The sequence below is a fragment of the Odocoileus virginianus genome, unplaced genomic scaffold (assembly GCF_023699985.2).
Source record: "Odocoileus virginianus isolate 20LAN1187 ecotype Illinois unplaced genomic scaffold, Ovbor_1.2 Unplaced_Scaffold_18, whole genome shotgun sequence".
NCBI lineage: Eukaryota > Metazoa > Chordata > Mammalia > Artiodactyla > Cervidae > Odocoileus > Odocoileus virginianus.
The window spans coordinates 1,134,142-1,140,141 of NW_027224280.1; positions in this window are offsets into that span (position 1 = coordinate 1,134,142).

The window sequence follows — 6,000 nt, forward strand, 5'->3', positions numbered from 1 at the left end:
CATATAGGGTTATCGTTACCATCTTTCTAAAGTCCATATATATGTGTTAGTATACTGTAATGGTCTTTATCTTTCTGGCTTACTTCGCTCTGTATAATGGGCTCCAGTTTCACTAACAATGAGAAAACAGAAAGAGAAATTAAGGAAACAATACCATTCACCATTGCAACAAAAAGAATAAAATACTTAGGAGTATATCTACCTAAAGAAACAAAAGACCTATACATAGAAAACTATAAAATACTGATGAAAGAAATCAAAGAGGACACAAACAGATGGAGAAATATACCATGTTCATAGATCAGAACAATCAATAGAGTGAAAACGAGTATACTACTCAAAGCAATTTAAAGATTCAATGCAATCCCTATCAGGCTACCAACAGTATTTTTCACAGAACTAGAACAAATAATTTCACAATTTGTATGGAACTACAAAAAACCTCGAATAGTAAAAGCAATCTTGAGAAAGAAGATTTGAACTGGAGAAATCAACCTGCCTGATTTCAGGCTATATTACAAAGCTACAGTCATGAAGACAGTATTGTACTGGCACAAACACAGAAATTTAGATCAATGAAACAAAATAGAAAACCCAGAGATAAATTCATGCACCAATGGACCCCTTATCTTTGACAAAGGAGGCAAGAATGTATAATGGAGAAACGACAATCTCTTTAACAAGTGGTCCTGGGAAAACTGGTCAACCACTTGTAAAAGAAGGAAACTAGAACATTTTCTAACACCATACAGAATAATAAACTCAAAATGGATTAAAGATCTAAATGTAAGGCCAGAAACTGTAAAACTCCTAGAGGAAAACATAGGCAAAAACTCTCCAACATAAATCCCAGCAGGATCCTCAGTGACCCACCTCCCAGAGTAATGGAAATGAAAGCAAAAATAAGCAAATGGGACCTAATTATACTTAAAAACTTTTTCACAACGAAGGAAACTATAAGCAAGGTGAAAAGACAGCCTTCAGAATGGGAGAAAATAATAGCAAATGAAGCAACTGACAAATAATTAATCTCAAAAATATACAAGAAACTCCTGCAGCTCAACTCCAGAAAAATAAATGACCCAATCAAAAAAGGAGCCAAAGAACTAAACAGACATTTCTCCAAAGAATACATACAGATGGCTAACAAACACATGAAAAGATGCTCAATATCACTCATTATCAGAGAAATGCCAATCAAAACCACAGTGAGTTACCATGTCACGCCAATCAGAATGGCTGCTATCCAAAAGTCTACAAACAATAAATGCTGGAAAGGGTGTGGAGAAAAGGGAACCCTCTTATACTGTTGGGGACAATGCAAACTAGTACAGCCACTATGGAGAACCGTGTGGAGATTCCTTAAAAAACTGGAAATAGAACTACCATATGACCCAGGAATCGCACTGATGGACATACACACCAAGGAACCCAGAATTGAAAGAGACACATGTACCCCAATGTTTATTACAGCACTGTTGATAATGGCCAGGACATTGAAGCCACCTAGATGTCCATCAGCAGATGAATGGATAAGAAAGCTGTGGTACATATACACAATGGAATATTACTCAACCATTAAAAAGAATTAATTTGAACCAGTCCTAATGAGGTGGATGAAACTGGAGCCTATTATACAGAGTGAAGTAAGTCAGAAAGAAAATCACCAATACAGTTTAATAATGCATATATGTAGAATTTAGAAAGATGGTGGTGATAACACTAAATGCAAGACAACAAAAGAGACACAGATATAAAGCACATACATTTGGACTCTATGGGAGGAGGCGAGGGTGGAATGATTGACAGAATAGAATTGAAACATGTATATTACCATATGTGAAATACATCACCAGTCCAGGTTCGATGCATGAGACAGAGTGCTCAGGTCCAGTGCACTGGGATGACCCTATGGGATGGGGAAGGAGGAAAGAGTGGGATTCAGGATGTGAGACACATGTACACCCATGGCTGATTCATGTCAATGTGTGGCAAAAACCACTACAATATTGTAAAGTAATTAGCCTCCAGTTAAAACAAATAAATATTTCAAACAGCCAAAAAAAATTTCCAAATTAGATGAAATTAAGAAGTTCCTTGAATGACACAAATTCCCAAAACCAACTCAAGAAGAAAGTGAAAACCCTAAATATCCCTGAATCTTTAAAAGATATGGAACAGAAAACTCCAGGCCCATGTGACTTAACTAGTGAATGCTGTGAAATACATGAAGGAGAAATATCACCAAGCCATACAAATTCTTTCATAAAGTAGAGGAGAGGAAACAATTCTCAAATCATTTTATGAGACCACTGTTACAAAAATACCAAAATGAAATATTAGCACATTTAATCCAGCAATATATAAAGCATTATGACCAAATGAGATCTATCCCAAGAATGAAAGATTGGTTATACATTAAAAAATCTTCAACCAGTGTTATTCATCATATGAAGAAAACACAGGAGAAAAACCATATGACCATTTTGATAGATGCCATAAAAGCACTTGACAATTTCAAGAACCACTATGATAAAGAACTCTTCCAAAACTAGGACTACAAGCAGACTTTCTTAATCTGATCAAGGTCACCTACAAAACTCCTACAACTAACGTGATAATGGAGGAAAGTCTAATCCCTCCACTGGAGGTGGGGAAGGCTGCTGGCCTTGGATTTGGAGGGCTGTGGTGAGGCCTATCCAGCCAGGGGGTGAGGATCAAGCGGACTGACTGAAGCACCTGCACCCTCCTCGGGCAGTGGCCCTGATCCAGTCACCTCCCATGGTACCAGTGGTTCCCCGGGAGACACACAGCACCTCCCAGGCAGTGGTGCCCCAGCCCCATCATCACCCCCGACTGCACTGTGTCTGTTGACTTGACCCCTTCCAGACACAGAAATAGACTTGCACCCAGCAGGCCAGCAGACACTAGGTCACCTCCCAGTTGAGAGCAACTGGCACCTCCAGCCCTCTGGAGAGCTGCAAGACTTTGTTCCTGGAGAGGGAAAGCCCGTGAGAATTGTGCCAGCAGAGGCCAAGTGACTAGTATTATCCTGGGTGGCACTGCCCTTTCAGCAGCCCTTGTGTGCCACTGGTCCCACTGGTGCTGCTGGCAGGCCTGGGGTAAGCCCCCAGCCGGAAGTCCCTGCATTCTGTGTGCCTGCAGCCCCAAGAGGCCCGGCCCCATGCCACCCCCAGTGAGTCCAACAGCAGTCCTCGCTTCCCTCCCCAGGAGGCCAAGCACAGCCCACTCCACATCTGTAATCTCGGGACTCAAGAACTGGGTCCCGTCCACCACCATGCAAAGGCACCTATGCATGAACACAAGCACACACAGATGCCAATGTGCATGCCTCTGACCCGTACTCTCTTTCACACACATACACACGCCCATGTGCATGACCCTGTGCACAAGCACATGTACACTCCCATGTGCATGCACCTGACCACATGCTCTCTCACACATGTACATGCACCTGTGCACAGACACGCTCTCTCTCTCTTTGGCACACACACACACACACACACACACACACACACAGAGATGTGAGCTACGTGTGGGATACCAGAGGGACATACCAGGCGTGACCCACTGGTGCCCGACTTCCTTCCAGAAGTCGATGACGAGGACCTGCGCTCAGCAAGATTGTCACCTGTGACCATGACCAGGGTGGCAGTGGCACAGACTTGGAGGTGCACAGGGACCGGGGCTCACTTGGCGTTTGCAGGCTTGGACCAGAAACAGTCACGTGCACTGAGGCGTGGGGCAGGGTCTGAAGAGCTGGCCCCCACACACACCCAGGGTCCGCACCGCTAAAACATTTACCAGGTTTCCAGGGCAGAGGCAGGGCTGACTCAGAGTGCCCAGACCACGTGGGTGTGCATCTGCACAGGTGCATGGGGGCGACACGGCACACTAACACATGAAGTATCAGCAAGGGGCACCCATTGCCCGAGAGCCTGCAGTAATCGTGGGAACAAATGGTCGGTGGGAACCAATCGTGAGGCTGTACCAGGGTGTTTGTGCGCAGGCGCTCTGCCTATGCTGAGCTGCAGGACGCTCTGCAGGGTTGTGGTCTGTAGGGACGTTTCAGTCTTTCCCGCCGTGGAGGGAGGGGGAGGGGATTCACCATGGAGTCCAAGGCACACGGTGGAGGAGCCCCCAGGGCAGCCACGATGAAGATGGAGGTGCTGAGGCCTTTGCAGTGGGCACAGCACGTGGCAGCCAGTGTGCTGGGTGGTGTCAGTGGTTGCAATGGCCCTGGCCTCCCACTTAGTCCTGGTGACACCGTCAATCGTGGCGTTCATGGTCGCCCTGCCGACCTGGCTGATTCCAGAGGCCCCAGTGCTGCAGGAGAGTCAGGTGGTGCTGCCCCTGCCATTCTGCAGATCCCGGGGGCACCCCACGCTCCAGGGCCTGGTGGAGATGCTGCATCTGGAGCCGCAGTCCTGAGTAACTGAGCCCTCAATTTGTATCCTATTCCAGGAACCCGGTGGGCCAGGCGGCTACGGGGGTGGGGGGTGGGGGCTAGGGGTGGATTGCAGGGTTGCAGGTGGTGAGGCCTAAATTGTAGGAGGAGGGTACTCTGTGGGGCTGCAGTGTATGGGTCAGGGGTTGTCTGGCCGCCAGGGCAAGATAGTGAGGAAAAGCAATCTGAAGTGAACCAGAGCGTCCGGCGGTGATATCCAGGGTGTCTGGCGGTGGCTTTGTGGGAGAAGGCAGGTCTCCGTGAGCAGGGAGCCTGACATACAGGCAAAATGAATAGTGTGGTTGGTGGTGAGGAAAAGCAACCTGAAGGGAACCAGAGGGGCGGTGAAATACAGGGTGTCCTCAGGGTATAGGCTGGGAGGTCCGGATATTCTAGGCGGCATCCTTGTGGTAGAAGGCAGGGAGTGTAACGTACAGGGAAAATGAGAAATGCAGATGGTGCCTTAACCATATCTCCACCAGCAGCCTCACTGTGCCTTTCTCACCGCATGCGGAGGCCAGCATCGCCCGCCACTTCCTGACTCCACGTACTCAACTGCAAGGGCTGATTCGGAAGGAGCTCAATGTTTATGGCCACATGCTGGTTCTGTCACTTCTAAAGGGGGCCAGGGCCGGGCAGGGGGTGGTGGGTGGTGGCCAGGGCCAGTCTGGACCCAGGAAGAGCCATAATGGAGGGTTAAGCCTAAAGGAAAAGTGTGGTCCTTTGGGCTTGTTGGTGTGCGGGAACAGAAGGAGGACATGCTCCTCTTCCTCCTTATCAGTGGGAACTGAGGAAATTGAATTTCGTTTTCCCTCCCTTTTAGCTGATTGACTGCTGAAGACCCAGGCCTGCTCCAGACGGTCCATCGCCTTCTGTCTGGAGCAGCTTTCCCTGGTGATGCGGTCCTTGTAGCACTTTGTGGCCCCCGTTTCTGCTAAGCCTAGGCACGGAAGAGGGGTTTAAACCTAGCCTGTGCGCCCTAGCCTCAAGTGTCCTTTCCCAGGGCATTGCTTTCTGCAGTAGTTTGATCTGGTTTCATCCTGTGCTTATGGTGCTGCTTGGGGCTCAGTGTCTACTTAGTTTATTCGGTGATTGTTAACTACAGAAAATACTTTGTCTGGTGATTGTTAACTGCAGAAAATAAAACTGAGCTACTGTGCTGTCTCTGGCTTTAGTTTTAGCTTCTGCACTTCCTCATACTGCACTTGTCTTTCAGTTGAAGGGGAGGTTCTGAGATCCACATATTCAAAGAGTACAACGTAATTGAAGACAATGTAAGAAGTGGGAGAATAAGAAAGTTGTATACTGTCATTCAGTGTTAATTTTGGAATATTTTCTCATTTTATAGTTATATTAAATATTAAGATAAATTACCAGAGGCCTTCCCTGGTGGCTCAGATGGTAAAGAAACTGCCTGCAGTGTGGAAGACCCGGGCTCAATCTCTGGGTTTGGAATATCCTCGGGAGAAGGTAATGACAATCCACTCCAGTATTTTTGCCTGGAGAAATGCTGAACAGTGGAGCTTGCAGGC